Below are 16,313 nucleotides of genomic sequence, written 5' to 3'. Positions count from 1 at the left end.
CCTCCTCTTCTTTGTTTCTTCTTTCCTCTTTGTATCTTCTTTCTTCTTCTTCTTCTTTATATCTTCTCTCCTCCTCTTCTTTGTTTCTTCTTTCCTCCTCTCTTATCCTTCCCTCCTCGACAATGGCTTCCGCGGCCAGTTCATTTAATATGCGCCTGGCATATTCCAGATGCACATGAAGCTCCAACAGTTTCTCAAGTCTCGTGTTCATTTTTTGGTGTTGATCAATCAACAAGGGTAGCTGGACTGCCGAACGAGTTTCAATTTATAGTGAAAGCGCGGACGTGATGGAAAACATCCCCTAAAAAACATAAAATGGATCTTACCTAGATCGTGACCAAAATCAACAACAACGCGCGGACCTAAAAGAAACACTCACTCACTATTCTAAAATTTTTTATAAATCACTTCAATAGACTATCCACATACGCAAAGCAATCCAATCTAACCCCAAATATACACCTCAAACACTAAGAAAAGATATCATTTTAATCTACTATCCATACCAAGTTACGTGAGCACTTACTAACACACCAACACATACACTTCCACTATTCATAAAGAGTTAGTGTTTATTTTCACACTACTCTACCTACACACATTGGCAAATCGATCGTTATTTCTTTTCTAGAGTATTGGGTAGCCCTGAAAAGGGCTGTTTTTTGTTTTGCTATGGCATTCTTTTTTTAGTTTCTAAGAATGCGATGTCCTCTGATTATAGACTTTCTGGCAATAGGTCTGCTTCTTCGGAAAGAGAAGAAGAACTCTTTGGTGTCGATACGGCAATCGACAAAGCCTCTGTCAGGTTCAGGTTGCTGCTGCTGCTGTTGTTGTTGCTGTTGCTGCTGTTTTTGAAGTCTGTACTTCTCTGTCCATTCTTCTTTCTCCCTGTTCACTTCTTCTCTGAAGAGCTCTTCTATCAGGTCTTCAGTGATTTTTAACATTCTCACATTCTCTATTTCTTCTGGCTTCGGTATCAGACTGTGTCTGACCCTATGCAAATTTACGTAGGCTTCGTTGAGCTTAGCTAGTTTGGAGCACATCTTCGTAGGAGGATGAGTCGACAATGGATGGTTAGACTGGAAACAACCCCGGTTCTTAAAGTGAAAGCGCGGACGTGAAGGAAAACATCCCCCACACGGTTTTCGAGCCGCAACGTTCAGTGAGTGTCATGAGAGGGATAGTAAGAAATGAAAGAGCATCAATCCAACATTCTTTATAGCTAAACAAACCACAAAGGCATTTTTTTTCAAAACACAACATTTTTTATTCAAAAATCACTTAACACTAAACAACAACTCTAACATTTTTAACACTATAACACTATAACTTCAAACAATTTTTTTCAAATCACAAACATTTTTTTCTTCAAATACAATCTACTTTAAACAAGGCTGACAACGTTGTGAATGAAATTGTGATTTCCACTGTTGGAAATCATTAGGCCATTGATGGACACTACGTTTCCTAGCTTGAGACAAAAGATAAGCATAATGGTCACAAAACCATCGATCTACTTTCACATCGTTTCTAGCAGAAGAACGAGGATCGAAATGAGTCACTAAATGTTCTAAGGAATAGCCCAGGCTGCGATGATGCAGAAAATACACACAGTACTGTCCACACACCAAGGAATCTGTGCCTTGTAATTTCACATTATTGAATCGGGTGGTTTGAGCATTTCTTCTCATAAAGTCGATGATATCGTCTTCCAAAGGGGGCAATCCGTACGAATCGAAATATTCCACACATCCTTCTTGAGGAAAGTAGACGGCTACCCAGTGGGTTCCTGGGAGATGACTGTCGTCCGTGTTGATCACGTAAGCTTGATGGTCTTTAGGTTTGCGATGAGGGAGTTCATCTTTAGCACAGACGACAGGATTCCAAGAAGCCGTATACGAACTGTGGTTCAGAAGGTAATAAAGTTCCCAGGTATCCATCTGTGTTGTTTTTTTCTTCTTCACAGGTAATAATAAGTCGTCAATTCGATTCTGACTTTTTGCTTGAAAATGTCTGACGAATAAACGGTTATTCGTTCTGTTTCCTCACTCTGATTCAGGAGAGCTTCGATACGATGGATCTCTTGAGTGGTTAATGGTGGACAAGAATGTTCACGCAAGTCTTTATACCACTGGTGCAACACGTCTTTGTTCGAGATGAGGCTCCAAGCTTCGTCCAGATACTCGTCCAATTTTTCTTCTTGACTCAACATCAGGCATTTATCGTGTTGAATTTGACTGGGATGATCGTTTTGACATCCATAGCAATTTTTCTTGATCAATTCCGTCATTTTGTCAACCAAGTGTTTGGCAAAACAGGAGACTAAATGGGCTTCTTGTTCTGGCCATCTCGACTTCATCATGACAATTTCTTCGTCTTGGGATTCTCCTTCCACGGTCTCCTCACATTTCATGTCCAAAGTTTCTTCACTTTGTAAAGAGGGATAACAGTCTTCCATGGCTTCTAATAATCTAGAATGACTTCTCTCAAACTGTTGATTTCTATGGTATTATCGAATTCTGCATACAGGATGACGTTCACTGTCTCTGGCAGAGGATTTGCAAACTGAAGTTCCACACGAATCTGGCCGGATTTTATAGGGTGGAAATGTCCCTCGTCGCTGCCTTGGTCTGGAGTGAAATCAAACGCCCACAAAGCATAGCCTCCTGCATAATCTTCGTACGTAATACCGTGACTGGTGTTGGTTCCTAACTGACCGGTGGCTTCGTACAAGGACAAGTACGATCTCAAGTAATTCTTCTCTTTAAAGTCAGGTTCAAAAGGTCGGGTACACAAGGTCTTACCATCGCGACTGACTTCGATCTTAGACACGCCAAAGTGTTCAAAGTTGAAAGGATTTTTATCGGCAGCTCCGTTGAAGGCTGTATTCTCGACCATACCAACGATCAAACGTTTGGGTAACTGTCCTTGAAACAGATGATCTTCGATCATGGATCGTTGTCCCTTGGGAATGGTGAAGGTTTTCACTTCCACGCGTCGGATCGGATACTTAGCGGTCGTTCTGCTCAACGTCTGACTGATGTCGTTTCCCACTTTAGGTAACACTTCCACACGGCGTACGTAGAGTCTGGCTTCTAGGATTTTGGTTTTGTACTCGTCAGCATTACCCAATAAATGGAAAGCGGTACTGCTCCGATTCAGTCTCAGGCGAACATTCACTCCGTTTAGCAAATATTTCTCTTGCAACCACATGTCCAAATGCAAACGGTCCATCAGTTCTAAACTCTGTCCATCTTTGATTCTGTCTCTTCGTTCTATAAATCCCGCATTGTTTGGTGTTTTTTTTACATCAATTTCGAATGTTTCAAACTCGTCTGCTTCGTCAGCTTCCCATACCACACAGGAATTGAGATGAGTGTTCTTGGCATCTATTCCGTACGTCAAGAGATTTTCCAGGTAGGCACGATAAGGGTAAGTATCCATGCTGCTACTGACCAGTTTGTTATTCAAGTACAAGTCCACTCCACTGAACAAGGAATGCATGAAATTGTTGACGGGAGCTACTGCTTCAGTGTCTATAGGACCTCCAGTCTTATCTAGAATTTTGACTTTCAGGTACAAGTAACTGCTATTCAGATCGATGTAATCTTCGGGCTGTCCTTTGATTTCAAACTCGATGGGAGCGGAATCGGTCAATGAGGAGACGGGGTGAAATTCCACCCACTGAGATTCTTGCATGGTCATCATGGTGGGGGGCATGGCAAACAGATCCAGTTCCGTCTTGGAACAAGCGCAAGACTCTCGGTGCATCATTTTTTTGTTCTGTGTCTCAATAATCGAAAACGTCTAAGTCTCGAACGGTTCTTCTTTTCTTGGCCTTTCTCGCTTGAAGTCTGGTGAAAGGGTGTTTTCTTCTTCGTCGTCTCTTTCTGCCTTGTCCTTGCTGAATGCCTGACTCGGTAGCGTGCAGGGCATTTATAGGTGTGTCTCGTCGGCCCAAAATGTCTTTTCCCGTTTGCAGCAAGACATTTTTGCCTGCCCTCATGAAGGCTTCTTTAGGGTTTTGTTTGTCGATGATGACATTTTGGAGAAATTCTTTGCCTTGCGTCAGTGCCGCATCTTTCAAGGCGTGCAATCCTCGTGTCACCATCGGTTTCAACACTGGGGCCACCGAACGAAAGGCCGATTTTAACATGTCTCCTAAACCGTGTCCTCGCTGTCGAGCCACCCCTTGGTACACTGGATACATGACTTGCTTACGAGTCGTGAGAGAACCGTTTTCGAAAATGGAGTTTCACCGTGACTTTTCCTTTGGTGAATGGAATATTTTGTCCCAGATCTCCTTTTATAGTAATGTTGACCGTGTCCAAATACGACTTGCTGACCGGTAAATAGTGAGGATGGACAAATTCGCGGTGGACGTGGTAAGTGTTTCCACCTTCCTCGTCAACGTTCGTGGTAGAATCCACTTTGAAAGGAATGACACGCAGTAATGGCACAGAGGTGTGTCCCACCACGTTATACTCCACCACATCGGAGTACACGAACATTAAATTCATTCCTTGGTTCAGTTCTACCGGTTTTCCAAAAGCTTTGTAAAAATCCATATTACTGTTGATCTTGGGGCTCCAATTGTTTGTGACCATTGTTGAATGTCCACCCAAAATTTCAAACAAAATACCATTGAACCTGAAGGACAATGTGTCCGTATCTGGAAATTTCATCAGTAAGCGACGAGCCACTTTATGGTACTCCAGGGTGACACTTTTTTTGACTCTGATCAGGGCTTTGCCAAAGGCGAACTCGAACCTGTCCGCAATAGTGTCCACCAAATGTTGACCACTAAAATAAAACCCTGCTGGAATTTTCACGGTGTAGATACTGAAGGCTGGTTTGCTGGCTGGTCTTGTGATCCCTGAAAACCCGATGTCAGTCATGGCTTCTTGTAATTGTTGGTTCAGGATTTCCACCTCAAAAAAGTTTTGTTTTTCGGTGATGTTTTGGATTTGTGTAGGGTGAATCATTTCTACTAAAGCCACTTCCCAATGGGCTTCGTGATCTAAGGGGATGGCTTGAGGTAATTTGGCCGTGTAACAGCACAACGTGTTGTGGGGAAACACCTCCATGGAACTGTCACTGGGTAAAGTTAAGTAAAATTGGTTTTGGTGACTCATAATTCCAGAGTTCTGTGGCTGTCCGAGGGGATATTACTGGACGTCAGAGGTGTGTCTCCGCCCAAAATGGGGTTCTGGTTGTGGTTGTTGGAGTGGTGACTGGCACTGGCACTGGACACAACGTTCCCGTTCGAGGAGAATTTCAGGGAGGGATTGGGAAGCAGGTAACCGATGCAACTGCTCAATAAAATGGTCCACAATTGTTTGTCTCCTTGTTGCAAACTCAAATTGGCGATGGCTGCCCCGATGACACAATACACCACGAAGATTTGGCAGAAAAAGACGATTTGCGTTTTAGGCACACGTTCTCCACACCACACCCACAAGGGTTGTTTTTGTAAATCTTGCACAGAAGAACTAGGTGAAGGAGGATTGGTCGACGTAGCTGCGTCTGCTGTGTGAAAGGGCATGATGGTCACTTCTTTTTATAGTCGATGACTTGCGAAGCGTCGATCCAAGAATCAAAACTGGGTGGATATCCTTTCCAACGTACTTTGACTTCTTTGACACGTCGTTTGCCCACTTTACGGGTTCTGCGTTCGAGAATGCTTTCGATGTCGTACACGTCGTCTTCTTTTTTGGTGACACGTTGTAACTCGGGCAAATAAAACGTTCCTTTGAGCACTTCTCCGTTCATGTCTTCCAATTTATAGACGGCAGGATGACGGCCATGCACTCGTCCAGTGACGCGAAACAATTCGGTCGTCCAGTTAGGTAAGTAACCTTTGTCGAAAGTGCGTTTGGTTTTGCCAATGCGCACCCAATCTCCTACGGTCAACTCTCCACTTTTCTTGGGGACAGCCCTCGTCGGGGACGTACCGAACAGACGCTCAAACACCAACACTTCGTTGTCGGGAGTCACGTCTTGCGGGGCACGTCCGATGCTTCGATGGTAAGATTGGTTGCACGCTTGCACCAGATGCGGTAAGATGTCGATGTACTTCAGAGTGTGGTGATGCGTAAAATATTTCCACATGCGTTCTTTCAAAGTGCGTTGAAAACGCTCCACGATGCTGGCTTTGGTTTCGGGATTCTCGGTGGTAAAAAAATGAATGTCACGTTTCTTTAATTCTTTTTGGAAAGCTTGGTTCAGAAATTCAGTGCCTTTGTCCGTTTGCCATCGAAGAGGGTGACGACCGCTTTGTTTCAACACCCGTTGCAGGGCTCGCACTAACTCGCTGCTCGATTTGGAAGTCAAGGGCACGACCCAGGCAAATTTGGAAAAGACGTCGATGACACAAAACAGATATTTGTAACCACGATTGTAGCTGGCCAAATGAGAGACATCGGCTAAATCGGCTTGCCATTGATGATCGATGCCTTCCACTCGGGTACGACTTCTGGCAAACTTGCGTCGAATGGGTTTGTGCAAAGTGTAGGTAGCTTGTTCTTGTAACCATCGTTGCACTTGAGGTAAACGGAGACTTTTCAGTCGCGTTTTGGCAGCACGATACAATTTTTGAACTCCTGCGTAACCTGCAGGATGCGAGGGATCGTAGTAAATGCTAGCTAAGACTTTTTCCATTTTTTTGTGTTGATTGGTGTGTTAATAAGGCACCCACTCTTGGAAGAGGCTACTCTTTTTCTCTTGGGGTATTTTCTTGGATTGCAAGGCTTTGCGTGTGCGACCGGCAATAGGTGTTGAAGAGGAGGATGTCTGAGCGGGGGATATCGGTTCTTGTTTCACTTCTGTCTTCACTTTCTTTTTCTCTTGTGATGAAGAAGGGGTGGCCATCATCTTTTTAATCCATCCAATTCTGGAGGTAGGTGGTGTTGTTAACTTGCGTACTTTTTCTGGTGGAGTTTGAAACCCTTCTTCTTCTTCTTCTTTTCCTTTTTCTGTCTTGGTCACGGGTAGTGGTGGAACTGGTACTGGTACTGGTGATGGTGCTGGACTTTTCATCAAGGTCTTAAAATCTTTCAAAGTGGGTAAAGCTGTTTCGTCTAAAGCTTTCTGGTGAAAGAGTTGCAGTCGTTGCAAGAGTTGACCGTACTTTTGCGATTTTTCTGTTTCGGACAAATCTTGGCGATCCATCAAGGATTGCAATTCGTGTTGTAACTGGGACATCTCGCTCAAATGGGGATTGGGAGGTAAATGCGGGGTGCGTTGTTCTTGCCACCGATGGTATTCCATCCATCGTTTGTAAGGCACTAAAGCTAGTTTTCGTCCTTCCATGGGGTTGTCAGGGGTCGATTCTGAGATCTTGGAACTTCCGAGGCCTTTTTATCTTGCTCCCACCAGTCCTCCCAACATGGTTCCCAAGACTCCTTTCAGTATGGGGCCTAACAAGAGAGGTAAAATGCCTCCACGTTGGACCAACATCTTCTTTTTTTGACGAATGGGAATTTTCTTTTGAACCATTTGGCGAAGAACGTGACGATGTTTGCCTAAGCATTGTTTCTGGTGTTTGGACAAAGGGATCGTGCCTTTCAAAACGTTCAAACAACATTCGCACACGGTATCGATGACCTCTTTGGAGGCCGTTTGAATGAGTTTTTTTCGTAGGGGTGAAGAAGCTTTGGACAGGACAGATAACAGGTCCCCATGTTTAGCTAAACGTGGTGGCAGTCCTTTCCTTTTCTTTCCTTGGGGTTTTCTGGAGGGTGACATTTTTTGCTTGTGGTTCTGGGACATTCACCGAACAGACACTAACGTCGATGACTTAACGCACACCCTTTTATCTTTTTTTTGGGACTATCGCTTTGTCATAAAGGTGACAATGTTTTTCCCAAAATCACCAAGGAATCCTCCCCTTTGTTGACGCCTCTTTTTCTTGGAACGACTGTGTCTTTTCTTAGGGTAATGTCGATGCTTGGCTAAGCGCTTTGTCGGATGACGCGTCTGCCTTTGTCTCTTTCTTTTGTGGCTTCTTGGAGGTGACATCTTTTTTACAAGTTCACTGATACCCCGACTTGGTCACAGGCTCTTTTTATACTGGAACGCGTCGCCACTGATTGTCTTTACGTTTTATCAGTTTGAGGACAGGCATGACACGTCGTGCAGGGGTACGCAACGGACTAAATCGAGCCAGTTCTTGCTTGGACAAATCCAGTAAACTTTGTAACATGCCCGATCTTTCTTGGACTTTGATTTTGGGAGAAGGTACTTTGTGAGCAGCAGCCACTGCCGCTAAATGGGAGGGTCCTGCCACTGGGGAAGTTCTTTTGGGGGTCATCAACGGAGATGTTCTTGGTGTGATCAACGTCTCCAAGTACTCTTCAGTTCTGGGTGTCATCAACGGAGAAGTGGATGAACGTGAGGATGCCGGAGACGCAGTCACTGCCGTGGCAGGTCGTGGTTTGCGAGTGTAAGGTTGCGTCCTGGCCGAAGTGCCTCTCTTGCGACTAGTTTTCTTCTGTGGACTTTTCTTTTTCTGGGGACTTTTTCTCTGTTTCTTTTTCTGGGGGCTTCTTTTCTTTTTCCGGGGTGGTGGTGTCTGGTAAGAGGAGGGTCCTGCCACTCGAGAAGTTATTCTTCTTGGGGACCTGGTCTTTTTCTTTTTCTTCTTGGGGCTTCGTTGGACTTTTGTCTTGGGGATAACTTTGGGGGCATTAGGATCCCATCTTAAGAGTGAGCGAATGATGACCCCTCCTAGAGTACCGCTCCCTCCAGGTTTCAAAATGATTTGTTTTTTGGTTTGAGTGTCGATGCGGGGATCGGCCAGTTGGACCAAAGCGACTTTGTTTCGATCGAAAAAGCGTTGGGTTTGATGAGGAATCTGAATGATTCCTTGGAGTAATTGACGTGCCGTCACCGTGAACCATCGTAAGACTTCTTTGAGACTAGCTTCTAAGACACGGGCTCGTGTTTGTGGATTTTTTTCTCGACTGATGCCATACAAGGCACGAATCAATTTGACGGGAAGATGCGACTGAAGGGACGTCATGTTCACACTGTGTGAGACCGACGAAAAAGGGTCTGAGGTTTTTATAGATTTTTTGATGGGGAGTGAAATGAAGTCGAGGACGGAGACGTGTACAGGACAAGCCCTCCGTCTTGGCACCAGTGGTGAAACAAGTGGGTACGAAATCGCAAATCCTCGGGGGTCGTAGGTTTCAAATCGACGAGTAAATAGGCGTGTGGCGTTTGAGTGGCATCGTCGTACGCCTGAGTCAGCCAAGGCGTTCCTAACTGTTTGGCTAAGACTTGCACTTGCGATTTATCTCGAGGGCTTTTAAACAAGACCACGTAATGCGCATTGAGACTGATGGTGCGATGGGCTTTACTTTGTTGAAACAAATTTTGGGTGATGTAAACGACACTGGCATTACGGTGATGCCCTTTGCGCGTGAACCACAATTTAATTTCTTCTTCGTCTTCTCCTAACATGTCGTCGAAAATGACCAAATGGGTTAGACGGGAGTCAGAGACGATGCCGTCGTCTTCTTTAGGAATGCCTTCCACAAACACGATGGAATCACCTTGACTTTCTCGCAAGAGGCTGTACGCCGATTGCCACTCTTTGTAACACCACACGATCCGTTGAGGGGGCCGATCGATCAAATGATGTTTATGTTCGATCAAACGTTTGACGAATTCGGTTTTGCCTGAACCACTAGGTCCAGCAATGAGCATGTTAAAGGGATGGCGAAGATACAAAGCCTCCCAACTGGCACGATCTAAGTGTTCGTCGATGACTTTGACAGTAGAGGAAGAGGGAGCAGAGACAGCAGAGGTAGCCATGGTGTGAGAAATGTCACTTGTGACACGAAAACAAACAAGACAAGAGTTTATATACTTTTTCAGAACACGTTTATTGAATGTTTTTTTATCAAACATGAATACGAAAGACAAAAATACATAAAAGCCAAAGGCTTAAGTACAAGGATAAAAGGCACATGATAACGATGAACGTGGAATAAACACAAGTGTCTGTACAACAATCACATCTTTTGGGTAATGTTCTAACCAGTTCAACAGGGGGTAAGGTCACACAAGTGTCCGAAAGGGTCTTTCAGGTCTGTCCACGACAGTCCTGTCCTGGGTGACGGGTTCTTCTGGCACCGTCACTAACACGGGTTGAAAAGTAACTTTTTTCCTTGAACAACTCTCGTGCATACTGGGCCACTTCTTGGGTCCAAGCCTCAAAATCCCATTCTTTCCAGGCACGGACATCTGTCCAATGGGGATGTAAGTCACAAGCTACACACACATCGTCATACACGTCTTGGGTAGCTAAAAGTTGACGAATCTTTTTTTCCCGTAGAGGTCGAGAAGTATCCAGATGAAAACGCAAGGCTTTGAGCAAAAGGAGTTTTTCGTGACCATTTAAGGCCATGGAGGTGGTAAGTACTGATCGTAAAGAGTCCACAAAGAATCGGCTGGTAAACGAAATCCCAAAAAACAAGTCACTAAGACACACACCACTTGTCGTCCCAAATTGAATGGATACAGTTCTTGTAATAATCGATGGTAATGATCCACGGTTTGAATATGGTCATTGAGTTCCTTCCACGGAATCTGTTGGATGACATGTGACATAAGTCGTGGCATGGCAGCCTGTTTTTATAGTCTCTTTGTTTCGGAAACAATACACGTACTTTCTAGCCAGAGATCTTCGTTCTCCAGTAGGGAATCTAAATCTTGCATACTGTAACCGAAACTTCAGAGTTCGTTTAGAAGTTTCCTCTTCCTCTAAGTGGATTCCACGTAAAATATGTTGATAATCCTTTAACTTGTCTTCCTCAATGTATTGCTGTAGGTGAATCTCGAAGTAACCAAAATCATGAACATTTCGATCATTCACTAACTCAAAGTGTTGAACAAGGTCTGACCACTGAAACAGTTTCTGACGAATCAGTTCTCTTATACCATTCAGGTACCAGTGGTTAAAGATCTGGTGACGTAACGGATGCAATTGTTCTTTACGTTTGACTTGTATTTTCACCAGCTCTCGGTAAATGCGTTCTCTCAACTCCACAGGCAAAGCACGAATGTTCTCTTGTAAAGTATCCATGAATAGGTCATACTAAATCCTCTTTGGTCTGACACAAGAAATGTACTCTTTGCACAAACATGGTTTCACTTCAGTGTCGAATTTAAATCGTTGAGTCACTAATCTACACATGACAATTCGTTCAGAAGTTTCCTCTTTCACCAAGTTGACATTGTGTTCAAAAAGTTTGTAATTCGTTAACTCTTCCTCTGGAATTCGATGCAGTACGTTTACAATGTAGTAACTACAATCGTCCATACCAAACCAATCCTTTTTATAACCAGAAGGTCGTTGATCAATGTCTGTCCGATGGAACACTTTCAATTGAATCAGTCCTTGTATAGCCTTCAGGTACCAGTGGTTCAAACACCGGTGACGTATCGGATGCAATTGTTCTTTACGTTTCACTTGTATTTTGACCAGTTCTCGGTAAATGCGTTCTCTCAACTCCACAGGCAAAGCACGAATGTTCTCTTGTAAAGTATCCATGAACAGATTATTATTATGGTAAGAAGTTACTTCAATGTCTCGGCCCCACTAAAGGTAAGTAATGACAATTCGGTGACCATCGAGCATGTTCTACGTAGGCTGAATCTTGCGGTTCCCAGTGGTGAAGTGACACACCGCAACTGAAGCACTTGACTTTATCTCCTTCGCCCAAGTAGAAAAATCCGGCTCTGGCTAATTCTTCGGGGGTCGGTCCTCCCAGATACTTTGGCCATTTTCCTTTGAACGATTGAAGACGATTTTCAAAGTCGCAGTATTCCGACGAACGCACAGGAAACGAATATTCGTTTTTCACAGGTTCGTTTCGATGAGGGTTGAGTGACATGGGTAGGAGTTTGCTCAGGGCTGGATGACATCCGTAGGGAGGTAAACGTGAAGGTCGACATTCCCCTTTAAAACGAAACCCAGTAAAATGTCCAAGAGGACGAGCAGCATCGCTTTCGCATCCCACAGGTTTGACACGCACAGCATCACTTTCCATGACAGGGGTAGGGGTACTAAAGTTCCCATGATGCTTTACGGCATCGCTCAGGTCACAAGGTACAGCATCGGTCCCATCGCAAGGCTCACAATCGCACTCGTCTGCAAACTCCGTTACGCAATTACAATGGTAACCACATGGACAATCGCAGTTTCCTTCCGGACATTTTCCGTCGCAATGCCTGGGTCTTATCCATCCAGTATTAGTCACACTAGAGGAAGATACAACTTTTTTACAATCCCCAAACTGGAACGATGTCTTTTTCAAAGTATTCATCTTGTTCGCTCGGTCTTGGTAGTCACAATGAACTATCGATCTTGACCATAGCCCCCTTTTTATACTAGTCTCAATGCAGTCTCCAGCTTGTACATCTTTCCTTTTTTACGTTTTTTATGTCTTGTTTCGGAAGGTACCGTCTCTAAGGTACCGTCAACATTGTACCGTAGTGTGATGGGTGGAAAGGCCATAGAAAGGTAAGGGCAGTGCGGAGACCATCGAGTATGTTCCAGAATAGCTGAATCTTTATAGATACATAGATCCATTCGTAACTTCAGTCCGCAAGCGAAACACTGTACCTCGTATCCCAATCCTGACTCAGGTTCCAAGTAGACAAATCCTGTTCTAGCTAAAACATGCGAAGAAGGTAATCCTTCCCTATCCGTAGGCCATTTCTGAAACGTGTCCAATCGACGGGCACAATCACAATAGTCAGGTAAGAAGACTGGAAAATGGTAGGGTTTGAACTTGGAGTTCTCATCGGGTTTCTCACTCGATTCTTGCTGTGGCGAAGTCATCTTTCTGGTGGGTGGCTATCCTCTTACAACCAATGTTTTATACCAACGTGTCCATACGGTAAGGTGAAATGATTGGGAAGTCGAACTCGCTTCTGGTATACAATTTGATAGACTTTTTCCAAGGGTCGACTGACGATGTGGTGAGTGGGTAAACGTACAATCTTGTTCGGTTGATAGGTGGTCACTTTAAAGTTTCCATCCTCTCCCGATTGCAAGGCTTCTTTCAATACCCCAAAGTTGACCACTCGACTGGTACGATGATTCAGAGTCAGTCCTTTCACTTTGCACGTCGTGTGCACTTCTCCTTGTTTGTCCCGGTATTCGTAGCCGTAATTTTTGGGACCACCACTAACGAAATTTAGAATCTTGTCGTCGGGATGCTCGTCTGTCCAGGCTCCTAAACGGTCTCCTTCGATGTCAGGGTGATGTTGAATCGGGTGATGGATGTAAATGCAACTGTCCGTGTCAAAGTACAGGACGCGTTCTTCTAACAGTTCTAAAGCTTCGTACAATTTTAAGCGAGCATGAGCTGTCACGTAAGCCGCAATGATGACATTTCCAAAAGGGTCGTCTTGTACAAAGTCCAGATCTTCTTCGTAATTGACCAAGATCAAATCCTCTCGAACGACGTCCACGTGTTTCATGTATTTGGTTTTGTCGTGAATCATCTGGAAGTAGCGGGAAGGTTCTGTCAAATATTCCGTCTTGGGTAAACACGGTCGTTGTGCCATTTTACCCCACAAGCAATTTAACATCACTTTGGCAAACGATCGCCTGCCTTCGTTTTTCTCGATGTGGTCTAAAGTGATGCCTTCTTGTTCGTAGTATTTCTCTTTGAATTGTATTTGGTCTTCGGGAGTGTGACACCAGGAAGGATAGCCGCTGGCTTCTTGCTTCAGTTTCAAAAAGGCATCCACGTAGTCGGCGAAAATGCCTTTCTGACTGGGATCACCCTTGTGGTATTGTTGTGTCTTGGGAAAGTGACAAATTTCGTACACTTCTAACAGTTGGTATCCCATGTCCAAGCTTTGAACAATTCTACGCTGACCCAGGTTCCCGTCAAGGCCCGTTCTTCCTGGCTGTGATGACAAGGCTGGTCTTGGTTGCACGTTTCGGCACAAGTACGGCACAAGGGAAACATCAGTTTACCTTGACAATGGTGAGGTAAGACGGGATGGTATAGGTTCGTGGGAGGCAAAACTTTGCACTTGATCAAGCCTTCGTATTGTCGAATGTTTTTCAGGTCGATGTGTTCCGTGAACAATTGTGGGTGCCCTACAGGAAAGCGACAATATTTGCACACGTAGGGATACAGCGAACACACGTCCAAGTATTTGATTTCTTCTCCTTTCTCTTCGTCGGCTTGGTACAGCAAACAGGTGGCATTGGTCCTTCCTCCGTACAAACTATCCCTCGGGTTCAGCGAGTCCATGAACTGGTAACTTTCCACGAGGCGTTTAAACTCGGGATCGGTTTTCATACGGTGATCGTACTCGTGTTCCCCCATTTCCACCACTTGGTATCCTTGCTGTTCTAACTTTAGGCGTCGCTGACAAGTGTCCTGGTACAAGTCTTCCATGGTTCGTTGCAAAAACTGATTTTTAGTGCCACGGTCAGGGTAACAAACAGGACATCCGTGAAATAAGCAACCGTTAAACTCGTACACGATCTTGGGGTTTTCTAAGTCCCAGCCATCGACCGAATACGTTCCGATGGTCTTTTCGCCCCCTCCGTTGCGGGCATGCTGAATCCACTTGTCTTCCTTGTCGCACAAGTAATGTAACCAACGTAGGGCTTTGACCGAGTATTGACGTTTGACAAAGTGGGTCGTTTGAGGGCTGATGACAGCCACGATGTTTTCAGGCATGAATCGTTGTCGATACACTAGGGAACACGCTTTGGCAATGGTGCAAGCTTCTTTCAAAGGATCCACCCCTCCGTGTTCCATGAACAGTTCTCGAAATTTTCCACAGCAACGTCGTAAAATGTCCACGTCGGAACGACAATACTTTAGCATTTCTTCCTGAAAGTCGAAAGGGTCCGAGGCGTGAGCCTGGTACCAAGCGTAGAAAGCTTCTCGTTGTTCGGTACGCATGTTGTCGGGGTCGTAATAGTGAGCCTCAGGTAAATGGGGTAGAACGGCGTGTTGATTGGCTTCCGTATTGAAAAAGTGTGGAAAGTACCCTTTAGCCATTTCTGTCATTCCAAACGTTTTAGGCATTCGGCTCAAAGGCATGGCCAAATAGCTCATCGAATCTTTAAACTGTACTTGTCCCACTTGCATGAAAATGATTTTGGCTCCGTTCAAAGTCACTTTAGGACGCTCGGTGCCTTGTTCCGTATAGTATCTGAGAAGAAACTGTCCATCGTATCCGGAAAAATTGTGAGCCATCACTGTGGCATGACGATGACAATCTCGGTAACGTTCGATGTCCTCTTGGCTCCACGTCTTGTCGACGGGGTCTAAGACCCATTGGGCAAAATCGGCTAACGTGTTCGGTCCTCGAAAGATTTTTTCACGTCCTCCAGGAATCTTGCTGCAGTGAGGGCAATGACTGAAGATAGGTTCTTGAATGCACTTCTCGCACGCTCGATGAGCCACGCAGAAATTAGGGATGTGAATGCCAGTCTCTTGCATGCATTCGAAATCGAAAAAGATGAAATTGCCTTTCTTCTTGTGACCGTCCTCTTTCTCTGGTGGGGGTTGGTATTTTTGCACGTAACATTGGTGTTCCAAGTCCACGATGTGGTGACAAATGTGACATTTTTTCTTTCCTCGACATACGTGTGCCTTGGCATTGTTGGTAAGTATGCCTTGTCCACACGTAGAGCACAATCTCAGGAGTTGACAAGCACATTTCTTCTGTGAACCTCGTGTTTTCAAATGTTGTTGGTAACAGGTAGGGCTGACAAACGTGCGCAGACAAGTTGAACAAGGCACTGGTTCTTCGCTCAGACAGGGTGGAGAGGCCAAACATCCTGGGCATTTCGATCCACAATGCTTGTGTTGCTCTCGATTGTTATAACCATAATCACATTTCTCACAATAATAACCGTATCCTAGGAATCCAGTGATACTGGTAATGGTATCGAAATGGTCATCGTGATGATAAACGTGAATGTATTTTCCGTCCTTAAAATCTTGCCCTCGAAACAACAAAGACCCGCGCACTTCTTGAGGGTACACTTTCAAGGTGTATCGTGGAGCTAGGGCATCTTGCAATTTTTGCATCTCAGGTATGCCACAGGGTGTGTCTTTGGACATGCCAGCTTGTCGTAACAGGAGTTCTGCTTCACTTCGTTGTTTGGCTCGATCGGATCGTTGAATAGTTTTCCAGGTTCTTTTCCATTCTACCGTGTCGTTCTTGTTGGCATAGGTTCGTCCCACCACGATGGCACGGGCTAAACACATCTGGTCATGAGGATTGTGAATTTGGACAAGGCTACGCTTAATGCTGCG

The sequence above is a fragment of the Sinohyriopsis cumingii genome, chromosome 15 (assembly GCF_028554795.1).
Source record: "Sinohyriopsis cumingii isolate HCF-2022 chromosome 15, ASM2855479v2, whole genome shotgun sequence".
Classification (NCBI taxonomy): domain Eukaryota; kingdom Metazoa; phylum Mollusca; class Bivalvia; order Unionida; family Unionidae; genus Sinohyriopsis; species Sinohyriopsis cumingii.
Note: the sequence above shows the minus strand (reverse complement) of the source record.